Genomic DNA, 19,090 nt, shown 5'->3' on the forward strand with positions numbered 1-19,090 from the left:
TCCTGGTGAAATCGTCTCAAGATGAGACTCTCAATCTCACCTGAACAAACAGATCAATGCTTGGGCCAGAGAGGTTTGCACTGACGGCACCAGGAGACGTGAAGTGCCCTTTCTGGGCTTTCTGGCTACACTTGTCACCCCTCTTCAGAGGCAGCCGTGGTTGCAGTGGTTTTGGGGAGAGGAAGGCACCCTGTTGAGTGGCCCTTCATTATCCTGCAGTCACTGGGAGAGAGGGGAGGTGAATGCCCAGTCTGCATTTTTTTTTAGAGACAGAGATGGAAAATAAAGCAGCGGCTTCCTGCTATTAAATGAGAGTGTGATTAGTTATAGGAAAATCAATTCATTCTTTGGCTTTGGGGAAGGCTTTTAAGTGTGAAAGGGGATGCTAATCCCTTGGGAAATGATTTTTAAGCAAAACTGCCTTAGTTCTGCCAGCTGCTTAGATAAACACCAGAGGGGAGGGGACGGCTTTTCTCTCCATGTGACAGAGGTTCCAGAGGAGACTCCTTTTCTCCTTCTTCCCACCACTTCTTTCCTCCCTCCCTCCCTTTCTCCCTTTTTTCCTTTCCTTCCTTCCTTCCTTCCTTCCCTTCCTTCCTTTACCTTCCTTCCTTCCTTCCTTCCTCCTCCCTCCTCCCTCCTCCTCCCCTCCCTCCTCCCTCCTTCCTTCCTTCCTTCCTTCCTTCCTTCCTTCCATCCTTCTCCCTCCCTCCCTCCCTCCCTCCCTCCCTCCTCCTCACTTCCCTCCTCTTTCTTACCTCTCTCCCTCCCTCAGCCATTTATTGAGAGCTCACTTTGTGCCTTGACAACAGATACAAACAATCTATTCTCCTGGAAGGTGGGGCCTAGGGTGGAGGTAGGGGTGGAGACAGGAACTCAGCCAGTCCAGGGCTTTTAGAGAATACCTTCGGGCAGGGATGAGTGCCTTGACTCTCTTTTTAAATTTTTACCCGCTCTTTTCCCACTGCTTCATTTCTTCTCTTTCCTTACCCCTGCTGCCTTCCTTTCTGATCACTTCTCTGTCTCCCCTTTTCTCTTCCTTCCTTTCTCCTCATCTTCTCTGGGAGAATCTTAGCATCTTGGGAACCATCCCTGAAGCAACGTGCAGAATGTTGGGTGGGGAACCCAGGTGAGCCCAACCATCCCCCACCCCTTCCCCCACCCCGCGGTTCACCCTGGTGCGGAGACACACAGAATCCTGCCCCGTGGTGCCTCCCAGAGCTGCGGAACCCAAAGCACTACTCCCCTTTAAGACCTGTGTCCATTTCTGTCCTCCCAGCCTGTCAGGAGTCAGCATTCCTTTGCGGGGAAGAGCACCCTTTGTTCTGCTCTGCGTGTGACCTCCTTCACCACCACTTGAGCCCTGGTGTCTACAACACAATGATCCCAGTGCTTCCTCCTGAGATGTTTTATCCTGCCTGTGTCCACACTGGCTCCCATCCCTCCATCTTTTATGCTTTCCTCTCTGGATATACACGGGGAGTGCTTGTTACATAATTTCTTCTGATCAATCCTGCCCAAACATGTGTCATTTGCATATCAGTGGAAGGGTATAATGGTAACAAAAATATTTTAATGATGACAATGTTGATATTTACAGGGCTAACATAACATGAGAGATTACTAGTCATCAGATAGTACATAGCACTTTATATTTTTGATCTCATTTAATTTTTGCTGCAACCTCATAAAATAGCTGCTATCATCAACACTTGTTTTTCAGAAGGAAAAAGTGAGATCAGTAAGAATAACTAACTCCCCAGAGGACCAGATCTGAGAGATGAGTGCAGACTTGTTTGACCCCAAAGCCTGTGCTCATAATCACTGGCTTTCCTACCCCCTGGCATAGAAGGAATAAGGGAAGGAACCATGTGTTACAGGAGGCTAAGAATACATTGTTTTTCAGCAGAGTCTTCACTCTGCAGGAACAGTGACAAGATCATACTCGTGTAACCCTTTTGTGCTTTGCTGAGACCATACCATCCTGATCTCTATTCCAGAAGTCTTCCCATGTCCTGTTCCAGGCCCCTGCCCGGCCACCCAGCATTCAGAAGCTTAATTAAAGACCAGTGGGTGCAGAAGCCCAGCTACTTGGGATGGGCACCGTGTCTATTTTAGAGAAGTACAGAGGCAAGAACATAGGATTTGGAATCAGACAGACTAGAACCCAAATTCCTGACCCACCACTTCCTAGCTGGAGGATCTTGGGCATGTGATGGATCTCTTTTTCCTGGCTCATCTACCTCATCTGCAAAAGATTTCCAAGTCACAAGCTCGCTGCAAGGATGGGTGGATTACTGTGTACCCAGCACATAGGTGGTTCGCACCACCCCTATTCTTTCTCAAGTCAGGGGTGAATGGGATCTCTTCTTGTAGGTCTCTCTGTGTCTCAGCCTGTGCATGCACATGAGCTCGCCTATGTGGTGAAGTTGAGGGTACTGAGCTGTGTGTCAGGTTTGGGGTGACTACCTCTTGCCTGCCTTCTTTGTGCATCCCTCCCCTAACAGAACAGCTTTTTTTTCTGTCTCATAAGGAGCTGCCCTTCTCTCTTTGGAATGCTTGACTTCAGGGACAAGTGCCGACTATGGGAGATATTATTCATTTTCCAAAAGTGCTTAGAGCTACTCATTTCCACAGGTCATGGCTGGGGTGGCTCGAGTCCAGCCGGGTTACCTGCAGCCACTGAGTCCAGGCCATATGTGCCCTCTCGGAAAGGATGCAGAGTTTAGGGGGCTGTGCGAAGCTCAGCCAAGGCCAGCAGGCAGGAGGGCTTCTCTCCGCTCCTGAAGGATGAGGGGATAAATCCGGTGTCTGCTCTTCCATCTTCCTTCTCATTTTGTTGATGTTCTCAGATCCCATCTGGTCGGTCACTCACCCAGCTGGGTGGGCAGGTGGGGGCCCAGCTGGTGTGAGGTTTTCATTGATGAGCCTGATGTCAAGAGTTCGATGCCTGCAGTGGAAGGTACATAGACTTTGCCGTCTGATGCATTTGGGTCAAAGCCTAGCTCTGCCATGCTCTTGCTGTGTCACTCCGGACAAGTCAATTTGTTCACCGGCCTTAGTTCTCTCATCTATAAAATGGACTCATAATCACAGCTTCCTAGGGTTGTGTGACTGTTCACTGAGATAATCCACGTCAAGTGCTTTAAGCTGCACTTTGGCTCATAATCAACAATAATACCCATGTTGGCTTCTGAGAGTCAATTGTTAAATTTTTGGGAATCTTGCAAGCTAGTGGTTAAGCCATTGTAATTTGCAATTAACCATGCCATATCAGGAGATGTACACCATGGATATCAGAAAATACTATAAATCAGGGCTCCCTCACCCTCCCTGGAGCCCATACAGCTGCACATGGAGGTTGCTGAAGGAATGTTTGTTCCTTTCTCTTTTCTATCTTGGCTGTGTTCTCTTCTCTAATTTAAAACCATCCTCCAAGACTCAAAACACAGACATTTCTGGGCCATCCTAGCCTGTATGGGATGTAAAAGCACACTGTTCCTTTCCCACCCAGCTCCACTGAGCCTTGGAGAGCCCTGTTTTCTTTCACATCTCTCAAAATCGACACGACAGCCTGGGGATGACATAACCCAGAATCCCAAAGATTCTCTGCCTGATGGGATGTGCCCCTCCTTCCTACTGCCCCTGTAGTTCTCATCCTCTCTATTTCCCTCCTTCCCTTCTTCCCTCCTCTCTCTCCATCACTCCCTTTCTCCCCGTTTTTCTCTCTCCCTCTGATTTCCAGTACACCCTGCCTTTATTTATAAACTCCCAGAGGATAGAAAGTGTCTTTTCGGCATCTTGGTACGATTTCAGCACCTAGGACAGCTCTCCCCAGTTGGAGAAGGCTCTTCTGCTGTGGATTATGTATTGCATTGTGTTGCATTGTGCTCTGGATCCAGCCTGCACCTCTTATCCCAGACCAACATTTTCAGATTCAAGCAAGAATGCACTCACTGAGCCTTATCCATTTCCACATCTAGGAGAACAATCGCAGGGCGGGGCTGACAGGTGGCACCATCTTCAACTGTGACCCGTTCGATTAGTATCTGGAATTTCGGTTCCATGACGGTAGCATTTGCACACCGTCTTAATTCCAGGTCTAGCAGAGTGCCTAGAGCAATGGCTAGAACAATGCCGGGCTCTCATAAATATTTGAACTAATGAATAATAATCTGTAATTCCTTTGTCATCTTTTAATAACCTTTGGATACAAAGCAGAAATCAACTCTGCTCGGAGTGGAGTTGTGTGGCTGGAACCTTCAGTGTGTCACGGCATTTTCTTTTCTTCTCCATTGTGTCAGCCTCACGCTCCTTCACAAAAACCCAGACACTCAGACTTTAATAGAATTTTTCAGAAAAAAGATCCCAGGAATTCTATTCCCAGGGGATCAGATATCTTCTTACCACCACCCTTTTACACAGTGGGAAGCTGTAGTCCAGAGAAGAAATGAACTATTCAAGGTCATTTATTTAAGGAGAAACACAGCCCTCTTCTGGGCACACATAACCTTATGCGAGAGCCTGACTGTTTAACTGTTATGCTAACTTGCCTTTTCATTTTCCCTTGGCATCTCAAAGACATTATCGATAAACTATAGACAGACTGGTTAACCAGCACTTGTCACCTATAGGTCCCTGTCTTGTCCAAATAACTTATTCCTGTATCGGTGTTGGGGAGAAGTACATTAATTAGCTATCATGTGCCAGGCACCAAGCTGAGCACTTTGACATTCTGTTGCCTCATTTAATTCTCCCTACAGTTTTAAATGTTAAAGACTACTTTCCCCATTGTCCAGGTAGGAAAATTCAAGCTCCTAGAATTTAAGCAACTTGTCCAAGGTTATACAGCTGGTAAGAGTCAGAGCCAGCATATTTATCAATGAGTTGATTGACTCTCAAAATTTTTTGTGCCTTTTCTTGTAATCTAAGAATATTCTTAAACTGTTTGCTCCTGGGAAGAGATAAAATATGCGATAGGTTTAAAAGAAACAGCAATATGGTAAATAATATGTGAAATGGGTATTAAATCAATGGAACTAGGCATGATAGATTGAATATGTATTTAATTACTGCCATGTGCTAGGCATTAAAGTGAGTTAATAAACACTGGCTGTGTGGATACAAGGGCAGAGAATTTAATTTACATCAGCTCCAGAAAATGAAGTCTAGGGCTCTTGTTTCTTAAAGGACTGCCAGGTTAGAAGAGATTTCAGAATTCCAATCCTCACCCTCATGCAGAATGCCCTCTACAATGTCCAAAGACTCCGAGTGACTACCCCATGTGATGAGAAACTCACTATGCTCCATTCTTTCCTGAGATAGCTTCAGTTATTAGCAAGGCCATCCTCACGATGCGTCTCAGGGCCTCTTCTGTAACTCCGATCGTCGGTTCCCAGGCTGTGAGCTTCACAATAGCCTATGCCATGTCTGTCTTGCTCTCCATTGTTCCCCTAGCACCTGACACAGGACCTGGCTCATATTAGGTGCTTGACAAATATTTGTTGAGCATATGAATGGATGGATGATGAATGGTACCAGTTCTACTCTGAAAACCCAGAATAAATATGATCTCTCTTTCACATGCCAGTATTTTGAGCCAGAAATCACATCTTTGGTGGGAGACTCTTTTATTAACTGTTATTTTATTTTTGGAGAGGTGGCGGTGGGGGTGGGGGGAAGGACTTTCTATGGATTAAGTACTTTCTATATGCCAGATGTGTTAACCACTTTACATGTGTATATATTTTTTTATTTCATCCTTCCAACAGCTATGTGAGGTACTGTGATGATTTCTCTTTTACAGGTACATTGAGAGTTTTTGTGTGAGTTACTTAAGATGACACAATAGCTGAGTCAGGATATGAACTCATGCATCTCATTAATCATTTTAATCCTCTTTAGGTAACAAGGCTTGCATTCACTTGAAACTCGGGGCTTGCTTGGCATTTGATAAATGTGGGGGAAATTCAGGTCTTAAATTTTCTAGCCTCAGAATTGGAAAAGAAATCATGAATAATAGGAGATATGCATTTCTTGGGATGGCATGGCTTCAATAATTATGAAAATTGCTGCTTGTGATACAAATGTGGGGTCAAGGATAGTTGATGGGTAAATATGTTCCATGAATCTTTTCAGTACAGACTCCATGATGGCTTTTACCCGTTTCATGGGGGTAAGAACTGCTGTGGAGAAACTAGTCAAGAGTCCCGTTGCCTGAGAATGGAAAGACCCTGAAAGTCGTAAACATTTTCCTGCTGCTTGGGATTGGAAGTTGATTGAGGCTTTTTATGAACACATCTGGCAGGAAGTGACATCTGTAGCAACAGCTGTCTGGAAAAAGACAGGATGGGTGGGGCTAGGCTCAGTGATGAATGGTGCTTTAAATTCCTTACCAGAATTTTCCAAAGAGAGTCCTATTACAACTATAGAAGGAATAATTGGCTGAGGAGCTGTCAAGTTTGTCTTTTGCACAGCAAAGTATTCACACATCTTTGTTCAAGCTTTGCAGGCAGATGAAATGGGTGTGCATTTTGTACTTTTCTGTATCTCACAGGCACAGCACAGTCTTTGAGAGGGCTGGGAATTAACATCTCCTAGGAACTCGAGAATATACCTAAGCCTTGACCTTGCAAACAGTGTGAATAGGAAATGCCACCGATGCCCCCAAATTATTCTCTATTTCTCTCTGGAACTAATTTACACACTGGGATTTATCTTTAAAAGCGTGTGTAATTATCGACTAAGTATCTTTCCTATCTATTTTTAAGTTGTGAGCTCTGGGAGGGGCAGGGTGGAACCCACCATGTCTGTCTTGCCATAGCAATTTTCAATGTCGAGCTTGTAGTAGGTGCTCAATAAATGTTTATTGAGTGAGTGACTGGGAATCAGTGTTCTAGAGTAGTAACATCAATTATAATAGCAAAAATATTAATCATATAAATGATTTTGGGCTCGGGAAAAAAAGCGAGGTTCAAATCTTTGCTTCACTACTTCTTAGATATGTGTTCTTAGGCAAATCACTTTGAATCTGAAGTCCTGAGTATCTCATATTATAAAATGTGAACAATAATACCTGCCTTAAAGGGTTTTTGTGAAAGCTAAAAGAAATAATGCACCTCAAGCACTTAGCACAATGGCTAGCATACAGTTAAAATTGCTATTTGTTAGTATAATCATCATTATTAGTGTGTCTTGCAGCTCTCTTACATTCGTTTAAGAGTGCTGGCTGGATGAAGGTTGCATTATTATTTTTTAAAACACCTTATTAAGATATGACTGACATATAAAAATCTGTACATATTTAATGTATACAACTTTTGGAAATAAGTGTACACCCATGAAACCATCTCCAGAATCTACACCATAGACGTACCCATCACCTCCAAAGGTGTCCTCTTGCCCTCTTATTTGTTATGATGATAATAATGATGATGGTAAGAACACTTAACATAGATCTAAAGCTCCTACAGTTACACCCAGTGTCTTTTAAGTAGACCTACTGTGAAAGTATGTGGTTTATATATTTTTTAAAATGTTATTTTATTTTATGTTAGTTTCAGGTGTATGGCACAGTGGTTAGAAATTTATATAATTTATGAAGCGATTCCCCTGATTACTCTAGTACCCACCTGGCACTATACATAGTTATTACAATATTGACTATATTCCCTATGCTGTACTTTACATCCCCATGAATACTTTGTATCTACTAATTGATACTTCATAATGCCTTCCCCTTTTTCACCCAGCTCCCCAGACCCCCTCCTATTTAGCAATCACCAGTTTGTTCTATCTATGAGTCCGTTTTCATTTTGCTTGTTCATTTTTTTTCTCTTGGATTCCACATATAAGTGAAATCATATGGTATTTGTCTTTCTCTGTCTGACTTATTTAACTTAGCGTAATATCCTCTATACCTATCCATGTCATTGTAAATGGTAAGATTTCATTTTTTTTTGTGGCTGAGTAATATTCCATTGTGTATATGTACCATAACTTCTTTATCCAATTATCTATTGATGGACACTTTATCCAATTATCTATCGATGGACATTGGTTTATGTCTCTTCATCGAGGATTTATTTACCAATTTTCACTGACAAACTGGTTGAATTTTAGACCTCTGGTTTCACCAACTTCAGAGCAAGCCTTAATGGTCTTAGACCCATACTTTTCTAACAACTACATCACTAATAACAGTTAACATATAAACTCTTACTGTACGACCAGCCCATTGCAGTCTTTTTCATACTTAATCCAAGTAACAGGACAGTGAGGTGGATCCTACTATCACTATTTCACAAGGGAGGAAATTGAGGATGGAGTAAATAAAATACTTACCCACAATCACAGGGCCAGTCAGTGGTGGCGGAATAAGAATGTGAACCCAGAGGGTCTGATTCCAGAGCCTGAAATATTGACCAGGACACTACAGTTTCTCTCTTACATAGAGATACTCAGTATTCACTTGTCGAATAAAGTGTGCGTGTGTGTGTGGAGAGGGAATAGATTGTCATTTGTAGATCCTTGATCCTATTTCATGATCTAGACTATAGGACAGGGCTGGGGAGGGCATCTGCTATAGGGCTAAAAGTCAATTGTACACAGAAGCAACGCCAGGATTAACCCAGCCAGAATGGTGGTGAGAGGAGCTGAAGAAATGCCAGCAGGCTTGGAGTGTTTATTCTCTTCAGCTGTTTGAGAACTTAGGCAAACGACCTGCTAGAAAGCTTAGACTCCAAGGCATCGGTTAGAAGAGGAAAGATATCCTGACAAAAGCAGAGCAGAAATCTCATTGCAATCCAAGTCTGGGGCTGAAACAAGCTGAGGAGAACCAGGCTGTACTACGTGAACATGGACCTTGATGACTACCATCTAGGGTCATTGTCTAACTTTGGTCATCAGATTGGGACACTTGATTTACTTGATGAAACTTAGAGTGATGCTTTTTGACTTAGGACAAATTGCAGTGAGGTTCCAATTCGATTTACTCTGATGATGGGTCATCTGTTCTCTGCCATTTCTTCACCAAAACAGAGTTTGACCATGGACATTGCATACAGGAGAATTCAGGGCCCCAGTACCAGACTGGGAAAGTCAACTGGCCATTTTAGCTAAAAGAGTAAAGGTGTGCCTGTGATAATGAATATCAAAAAGGTAAAGAATAATCTGCCCATCCACTTATCCATCTATCCATCCATCCATCCATATACACATTCACCAATCCACTCACCTATTCATCATTCCATACAAATATCCATCTATCCAACACATACTTCTCAATGCTTCCATACACTCACTCTGCTGAGCACTGGGAGTATAGAGTGAAAGTCAAAGACATGGTCCCCTGACCTCAGAAAGTTCACAGTTCTAGGGAAGGAGGATATGTTGCTTCTCATGGTTGGCAACTGCATCCTTTATCTTTGTTTATTTCAGATTTGAAACACTTCTTGTTATTTTATAGGCACCCAAGAAATGTATGTTGGATGGATGAGTGCACAAACCACATAGACGCTGTTAAAAGAATGTAAGGCCAGGAGAAGAGGAAGCCTGGCCCAATTAGAGAGGCAGGGCATGAGGTTAGGCAGAAAGGGAAGCAGCATTTCAGGGCCACAGGCTGGTTAGGTTAGGAAGGCAGAGACATGTTCAGATGATGAGCCCTGTGCCCAGGAATATACCTTCCTCCAACTGACTGTAGCTTGCAGATTAACCACTGCCAAGATTCTCGAAGGTTCTGGACCACACATGCTTACTCTGGGGTCCATGGATGGAATTCAAGGAGTCTGTGGACTTGGATGTGAAAAAAATAACATCTTTATTTCCGATAACTCTTAACTATAAAGTTAGTATTTCCTTCCATTATGAATATAGACAACAAGCAGAATCCGTGACTGTCATCAATCGAATTATAGATCTCTTCGTATCACATTACGATTGTTGCCGATATACCAATGTATTATTTATGCCCATTACTTACAGCTTCGAAATTATGATAGTCGCTACAGCTACTGCTAGATCTTGTTATTTAGTGCGTTAATAAAGAAATTGACCTCTTGCCAACTCATAAGTTGGTTTAAAAAATATTTTGGTAACTATTGCAATATCATTGATGTTCTTTGTAGTCCTTTATGTTCTATTTTTATGAGTTTAAAAACATTCTGAGAAGAGATTCAATATACTTCATTAGTCCAAAGGGGTTCAAGGCGCACACACAAAATTTTAGAACCTCTGGTTTAGCATTAATGCCTTTTTTCTACATACTGAAAGAGTGAGATTCAGGTTGATTGTGGATGCTGGAAGATTGAGGTCAGGGAAAGGATGTTTGGAGCCAATGTCTTTTGTTTGACTGGCTGGTGTTAAATGGTATTCCCTAGTGACCCATTGAGGGAGGGTAATTTAGAACAAGCTCTTAACTCTCTGTTGAGTCCTTATGACCGGGTTCCTTTTTGACCAGGGAAACATCACCAGGTTTTCCTCACTGCCCTCTGATGTGCTTCCTTGGCAAAGCCCATTAACTAGGAAGGAAGCTTTAGGTGATCACTTCACCACTAGAACCCATCTGCCCTCCAAATGCTTGTACCAGACTTTCGAATTTATTATCGTTTGAAGGTGAGCAATGAATGTCATGCGTTGTGCGATGTATTCTTTTAGGTTTATTAAATCACCTGGATGCTATTCCAATTGAGTGTTTTCATCACCTCTTGAAGAGATATGAAATTTATGGTTGCAGTTTTCTCTCTTTAGATAATTTCAACATCCCCTCCCCCAATACGGTTCATTATTTTTTGTATGTGCCATTGAAATAAAGTGCTTAAAATAACTAATTTAGAGCTATGCTGATAATGCTAACAGATCCGTAAATCGGGCCATCAGTGATCCTTTAAGATGCATGAGGCGAGCTGAAGCAGGCTGAGTGGCAGATGAGCCATTACACTTCAAGGCAGGGGGTGGTTGGGGACGAGAGTCCCAGTGCAGAGCACGAAGTCCCGGTTGCAGTTGTGGCTGCAGCTGCTGTGTATGCAAATTGAAACTGAACTGTCAGCACATCCAGGAGGGAGTTCTGTCCTTCCAAGAATGGCTGGAAATAGGGTTGAGGAGGTAAATGACATGTTACATTAGCCCCAAGCTTTGTTCTGACATGGCCAGGGGCTCTGGCTCAATGGCGTGTCCATCCAATCATCCGCTCATTTTGCCTCTGCCGTTTTCCTTGTAGGGCTTAGAAGAGACAGAAACTCAAAGGTCTCCTGTTTTCCTTCATCAAGTCCCTTCGTGACTCAAAGTGGAATCTGTTTCTCCCACTTATTTTATTATTAAACATACATAGAATTTGAAAGAATAATATAATGAATGACTCATATAATGTGTCCTATATATATATATACTCACCACCCAGATCCAATGACTGCGAATGTTTTGCCACTATTATGTTGTCTACATATATGTGTGTGTATTAAAATGTGTGTGTGTGCATGAGCCACAATGAGTTGCGGGTGTCAACCCTAAAATCTTCAGCCTGCATCTCCTAAGAATAAGAACATTATCTTTCATAATGACAATTTTCACACACCCAAGGAAAAAACTAACAAAATATTCCCTAATGTTATCTAATATACAGTAAATGTTTAAAAATTTCCCAGTTCCCTCAAATGTTCATTTAAATCTCCCTTTAAAAACAGGGATCTCATCAAGATTTACACGTTCTATTTGATAATTAACCTTTGAGTTTTATTAACTCCACAGAAAACGTTCTCAATATTTTTGTTTTCAAGATCTTTTTATGCTCTTAAAAATATCAAAGAACGTTTGTTTGGGTTACGTCTGTTGATATTAACTGTTAGAAATTGACACTGAGGTCTTCTTAAAATGCAGGAATACATGACCACGTATTCTGTTATCTGCTACAGCAGTGATAACATCATGCATTCTGTAATCTCTGGAAAATGCCAATGTATACTCATGAGATATGACATTAAAAAAGGGAAATACCATTATAGTATTAGACTATGAAATCGCAGGTCCCCTAAAAGAGTCTTGGGGACCTGGACCATGCTTTGAGAACCACTGACCTAGAGTAATTCCTTGCAAGTTTTGCTTTATGACAGTTTTTTTCTTTCTTTAAAAATATGTTCATCAAAATTTAAAACACACAAAAAGTAGAGAATCATATGGAATTCTTTTGAATCTTTGCAGTAAAAAAATTACAGAGAGCAGTGTGGTATCGTAGGTAAGAGAGCTGTCACTGGTTGGAACTGGACAGTTAGGTTAGCTCAACCACCTTTGAGCTATGTAGCAGCCCCTTTGTCTCAGTTTTCTCATCTATAAAATGAAGGTAGTAACACCTATCTCATCATTGTGTTGCAAAGATTAAATAAAAAGTGTATATCATATGGCTAAGACAGTGTCCAGCATCTAATAAGTGCTCAATAACATTTATTGAGCACTTACTATCTATAGCAGTGGTTTTCAATGGGGAGTGATTTTGCCCACCACAGAGGACACTGGGCATTGTCTGGAGATATTTTCATGTGTCACGGTGGGGAGAGGGGATATGCTATTAGAATCTAGTGGGCAAAGGCCAGCTATCTCAATCCATCCAGGCTGCTATAACAGAATACCGTATCTCTCATGGTTCCGGAGGCTGGGATGCCTAAGATCAAGGTGCCAGCGGATTCAGTATCTGATGAGGGCCTTCTTTCCGGTTCATAAATAGCCGCTTCTCACTCTGCTCACATGGTGGAAGAGGTGAGGCAGCTCTCTGGGGTCCCTTTTCAAGGGCACTAATCCTGTTCATGAGGGCTCCTCCTTCATGACCTAATCACTTCCCAAAGGTCTCACCTCCAAATACCATCACACTGAGGGTTAGGTGTCAACATATGGATTGAGGGGCTGGGATAGATGCAGACATTTGATTAGTAACACCAGGGATGCTGCTAAATATCCTACGATGCACAGGATGGCACTTCTATGACAGAAAATTATACAGCCCCAGACACCAGTAGGGCCGAGGTTGAGAAATCCCCGTCTATAGCGAGCTAAAATGAGTTTAGTCAAGTTCAAGCTCTCAATTGTTGAGAGCTCGGGAGATGCAATCTAATTTTTAATGTTAGCCTCCTCCAAAGCTAGTTTATGTACTGATTGTAGTCAACATTTACGAAGGCCCTACTCAGCACAAGGCACTGTGCCAGGTGCTGTAGGGGATGCAGCCATGTAGGATGCTGTGAGTCAAGGCAGCATGAAAGCGGATGGAAAACTAAAGGGACAGTACTGTGTTCCAAGTCACCTCTTGTCTGTGTTTATCTCAGCCACTCACACTTTCCCCATCACAGACACCCAGGAGGGAATGGTGGGTCTTCAAGTTGGTAACTGAAACTGGATGGGGAAGCAGTGATGGATTCTGCTATTTTTTGTCACAAGCAAAGCAGATATTTGTAAATGAGGCAATAGCCTTCTCTTTAGGGACAAGCCAGCACTCAGATGTTCCAGGTGCTGTGAAATTCCTTGGCATGTGGGAATCAGAGCTGCTCCCTGGAACCCCTCACATTGAGCAGACAGATGTTTATGGCACCTTGTCTTCTCCCATGAATGACTGCCCTTCTTGTTTTCATCTTCTCGGCGTACCTCTCACTATGGCTGCCCTGTCTGTCTGTCTGCTTCATCCATGTTTCTTTTCTTTGCGTGGCTGACTTTTAAGTAGTAATCCCTTCAAAGGCAGCATCTCTTGGCTCAGGAGTCCTCAAGCCAAGCTGTACACCAGCATCAGTGTGATCTCGACAGAAGTATAGATTCTAGTCTTCCTCCCAGACATTCTGCTGCAGGATCCAGGAAGCTTGTTGACGAAGTCCCGCAGGGATTCTTGTAGTCAAGGTGGAGAACCTATGCAAATGTGTTTTATGTGTCAGAAAATGAGAATTCCATTTCTGAGAAAGGCTAGTACTTGGTCCTGATGGGCCAAGTTCCTTTTTCTCTTTTCCTAATTCCTGGATCCCGTAGAAGGAGAATGCTGCTCCCGGCTTACAATCCTCCTCTGACTTCTCACTGTCTTCAGGATAAAATACCCATAGTCCTTTCCTGATGTGCAAGGCCCTGCACACCCCACCCTTTGTCCACCTCTCTCATCATCCTGGGCTGCTCTCTCCCTCGGTCACTCTGCTCCAGCTGCACTAACCTGCCAGCTACCTCGACAATTCGTTTTCTGTCTCAGAACCTTTGCACCTACAAGCCGTCCCCTCTGCCTTAGTAGTACCCTGCCTCTTGCTTTCTAGTTAGCTGGCTCCTTCTCCTCCTTCAGGGTCAGCTCTAAGGCCACCCCCTCAGACAGGTTGTCTCTGACCTCTTTAGTGCTAAAGCAATTAGTTCCCTCTTAGTATCTCACATAACACCCTCTTTCTTCCATTTCTAGCAGTAGACAAAATTGACAAAATATATGGTGTTGTGTATTTGTTGTCTCTCCAACCAGCTAGAATCACAAGGGTAGGGAATCTGGGGTCACTATTGTGGGCCCAATACCTGGTTCATTGTTTGGCCTATCATTAGCACTCGGTAAATATTTAGTGGATGAATGAATGAGTGTGTGGCTAGACTTTCTCTAACTGTTTTCTTATATTTGCCAAGTGCCACTAATCTTAAAACAGATCCCAGAAAACTCAGGCTGGGAGGAAGGAGGGGTTTGCTCCAGCCCTTTGGACTCTCCTGGGCCTGACTGTGTTGAGAAGCCTCACGTCCACATGCCTGCCAAAGCCGGGCAGGGCCACACCATGCCCTGAGAGCCTACAGAAGTGGGGGCCAGTGTCAGCAGGCCCCAGCTTCTCAGAGGCCTCTGCTGAAAGCAGTTGTTGGAATGAGTGTCAGGAGAGAAGAAGACCTGAGGAAATGTCAGAGGGTGAATGGGATAATCAGGCCCCAGCCGTCAAAACTGCCACCCACTTAAGCCTGTCAGACTCTACAAGAGAAATCTGCCAGACGTGTCAGCTTCTTCATGTGTCTAATGGCGAAAAGGATGCACCCAGGGAGGTTCCTGGGGCTGGTACTGATTAACCAGAGCCTGCCCCAGCCCCAATCAGGCAAATCCAACGTGGGTATGAGGTCATTTAGAGGGGGCAATGGCTGGAGAGGAAGGGGAGTTCTGTCAGGGTGTGGGGTATCTGATTAAGTTCCCAGTGTGTGAAATAAATTCCAGAATGGAGCCTCATTATTCCCTTTTATTTCTTCCACGTGGGTGCTCATGAAACTAAGCAAAGGCCTTGCAATCCCTTGGCATGACAAACAGAGCTAAGGAGCGTCTTCAGTGATATTGCATGTTATTCCCACGACGAGGTGCATTTCTTCATTCATTTAATTAATATTATTCCCTGGATCTCTCAGGTATTATACTAGAACCTGGGGGAGAGAGCAGCAGGCAAAACAGACTAGATCTGTGCCCTTGGAGCCTGCATTCCAGTAGGGATAGACAGACAATGTGTTAATTAAAGACACAAGTAAACAAGATACTTATAGACTGCTATGACGTGCAGAAAAGAAGGAAGCAGGTGATGTGACTGGGAGTGGCCTGGGGTAGGGTGAGGATGTCTAATTTAGACGAGAAATGACATAGCTGGAAATCTGGAGGAGTTATAATCCACATCCCCCCTCAACTCCTTTTTATTTTTCTTGAATAGAGAATAGAGCTCTATTTTTTTTTTCTTGTTTAAAGAATCAAAGAGAAATTTTTATTGGAAAACATCAGGGTGGTGGAGATGTGATCTTTGTGAGCTAACCCAGGATTTTTCATTGAGCCCCTGGAGGACCAGTCTTGATTTCACCAGTCCTCAATTTGCGTGGATTAAATATCTCAGCAATGTGGGCTGCCCTAAGTGTCTCATTCTTTCTAATCAAATGCATGTGGGGGAAATGGGGAAAAGCCTACAAATGTTTGGCCCTGGGGTTTGGCTTGTTCTTTGAAAGGCTGTTCAGAGTCTACCCCAAAGTTAATTGAGGTTGATAAAGATGTCTGTGCCTTCACCTTCTTTCAGGACAAATCATTTCCTAGTTTCCTGATATTTACAAAGTAAAAGCATTTGCCTTTTTTTTTTTTTTATTAATACACTCCATTGTTTTTGTGGCTGTTGTTGCTTGCTTTTTTGTTTGTTTGTTTTTGTTTTTGTTTTTTGGTTTCATTAACAGTTGCTTTTACTTTTAAAATTCTTTTGTTATAATTTCTGTGGGTTTATTTTACCCCTCAACCCCAGATTCTTGAGTTGAAAACTTGATTTCATTCTTTACTCCTTCTCACTTTCTAATGCATACATTTTAAGGCTATTCATTTTCCTCTGAGGCCTATTTTGGCTGCATCATGTCATTTTTTTCTCTGTAAAACTTTATCATTCAGTTCTATATAGCTTGCAAATTTTATTTTTCTTTCTAGAGATATAATTTTAAATTATCAAATATACATATAATTCTAGGAGCCAATTTTGAGTTCTTAATTTCTAATTTTATAAGATAGAATGTGGTTCATTAACTATTAAACAAAATCTTGAGATTTCCTTTGTGGTCTGGTACATAGTCAATTCAAATTTGTGTGCTGAAAGAGCATATGTATCTTGTTTGTGTTATTTGGGTTGATTAAATGCTCTATAGCTTTTCTTATTTTTCTGCTTTATCTATGGCTTCCTTTTAATTTATACTCTAATTGGTATTTCTGTGGGGAAGCTCTATTTGGATTAGTTGTTTGTTTGTGCTTAGCTGTAGTGCCAAGCCAGAAATGCCAAAGTAAAAAAGAAGAAAAAGAAAAAAAAAAACCCTTCATTACCTCTCCAGGTTGGTCAAGGGGACAGGTCTGTTAATGAGACTTTGCAGTAAAGTGGGGCTGAGCTTACTGATGCAGTAAAATTTCCCATGGCAAGGACACCTCTGCAAAGACTGAGGGGTCTGCCTCTGGACCACTTTTAGGGGATGCAGTGGCTGCATTGGTTGGCTTCTTAATGAGACATTTCTGGAAATATAGCACTTTGTTTACCAGAGGGGAAAACATTCCAGCAACCACATCATCAACCGGCACACTTTTTAAAAAGCACTTTTAAAAAAGACTCACAAAAATATAAAATTAAGGTCAGCTCTGAGGTCTTTGGCTGAGCTGAATAAACCGTGAAGTAAAAATGATATCTTTCCCCAAAGCTTAACACAGAGCTTTAGAGATCTGTGAGAAAGAACAGCACTTCGAACATAAGGCTTGATTGGTAGCATAAAGCACTGGAGGTGGTTCTAATAACCACTGAGGCTACTGGAAAGCACTTCAAGAGTGATCAGTGACACACTTGTAAATTTCCAGGTGTTTCCACAATCCCTTATCTGGGAGCATAAACAGGCTGGATCTAAGCTGGATTATTTTCCAATTCGATTAAACTGTAGCCTTTGGGGAAGTGACAGGTAGGTGGGTATGTGTGATAATTCTTCATTTAACCAAACCAACAACTTCTTCCTACCCTTTCCACTATTCTAAAGATGTCACTATTCTTCCTTTGTGTATGACAAAGCTTTTGACAGCAGGCTCCTCCTCGTCTCCCTCCCACTTTTGTTTTTTTATGCCTGTTTTAACACATGTGGTTGTTCACCATTATCTTGGAAATGTGTATGTCTGGTCTGAAGTCACTGGACTGGTAGCAGAGCACACTTTCGATTCCTCTGGTTTGTTTATCTCATTCAATTGCTCTGGCTGCCCAGGCTTTGGGTAGGAGAAGCATTACTGTAATAAGATGCTGTTTTAGTCAGGGTTCTATAGAGAAACAGAACCAATAGGATAGGTATAAATATAGATATACAGATAAGTCTGTATCTGTCTCTTTAAAAAAGACTCACAAAAATATAAAATTAAGGTCAGCTCTGAGGTCTTTGGCTGAGCTGCATTTATTGTAATAAATTGGCTCATGCAATTACGGAGGCTGAGAAGTCTCAAGATCTGCAGTCAACAAGTAGAAATTCAGGAGAGCCAATGGTAAAGTTCCAGTCCAAGTGTGAAGGTCTGAAAACCAGGAGAGCTGATAGTGTGAGTTCTAGTCTAAACGCAGAAGACCACTGTTCCACCTTGAAGATAGGCAGAAAGAGTGGGGGTGGGGAGAGAGAGAGAGAGAGAGAGAGAGAGAGAGAGAGAGAGAGAGAGAGAGAGAGAGAGAGAGAGAGAGAGAAACCCTTACTCAGTATTTTTGTTCTATTAGGTCTTCGACTGATTGGATGAGGCCAGTTTGCATTGGGAAGGGTGATCTACTTTACTTAGTCTACTGATTCAACTGTTCATCTCATTCAGAAACACCCACATAGGCACACCCAGAATAATGTTTAACCACATATCTAGGCACTCTGTGGCCCAGTCAAGTTGACACATAAAATTTCCTTCACAGCTGCATATATAGTATTCATGGTATATTACAAAATTTAAATTAAAACAATTCTTGCCCATTTACGGCCATACCATACCACCCTGAACAAGCCCGATCCTGTCTGATCTTGGAAGCTAAGCAGGGTCGGGCCTGGTTAGTACTTGGATGGGAGACCACCTAGGAAGACCAGGTGCTGTAGGTGTAAAAAATAAAAAAACAAGGGATTGTAAGCAGACAAGGTCCTTGCAATCTGTGAGGTCAACCAAGGGTTGCCTCGCCTAAAAAAACTTAATAAATAAAATAAAATAAATAAAACAGTCCTTGCCCACTCAACCCATCAGTATCGTCTGAGCATCCATATATAATAGTTGGACGACAACAACAAAAGTCTGAACTCAAAAGTAAGTTGTATAAAAACAAATCTTACAAAACTGAAAATTCCAGAGGGTAGGGCTTTCCTGTTAGTCATGATGGAACCTGGTTCCTCTGATGATGCCTTGAGGGACCTCCCTTTTCTCCGCTTTGGCTCATTCTCAGGCAGGCTTTCTCCTCTCTGGGATGATGGCCTCCAGCAGCTCCAGACTTGAGTTTTATCACCTTGGCTCACCCAGCAGTAAGCATGAGCTGAATTTCTGCAAATGCCACAGGACTTCTCTTCCTTGGGTCAACCTTGGTCAAGTACCCATCCCTCAATCAGTCCTATAGAAGGGGGTGAGGATAAGCTGACTGCCTGAGAT

General features: G+C 42.6%; 1 pseudogene; it reads left to right on the top strand.

Moving 5' to 3' along the window:
• The first annotated feature begins 18,431 nt into the window (after positions 1 to 18,431).
• Positions 18,432 to 18,555, top strand: LOC120620584 (uncharacterized; annotated as a pseudogene).
• The last annotated feature ends 535 nt before the right edge of the window (positions 18,556 to 19,090 follow it).

The sequence above is a fragment of the Pteropus medius genome, unplaced genomic scaffold (genome assembly GCF_902729225.1).
Source record: "Pteropus medius unplaced genomic scaffold, Ma_sr-lr_union100, whole genome shotgun sequence".
Lineage (NCBI taxonomy): Eukaryota > Metazoa > Chordata > Mammalia > Chiroptera > Pteropodidae > Pteropus > Pteropus medius.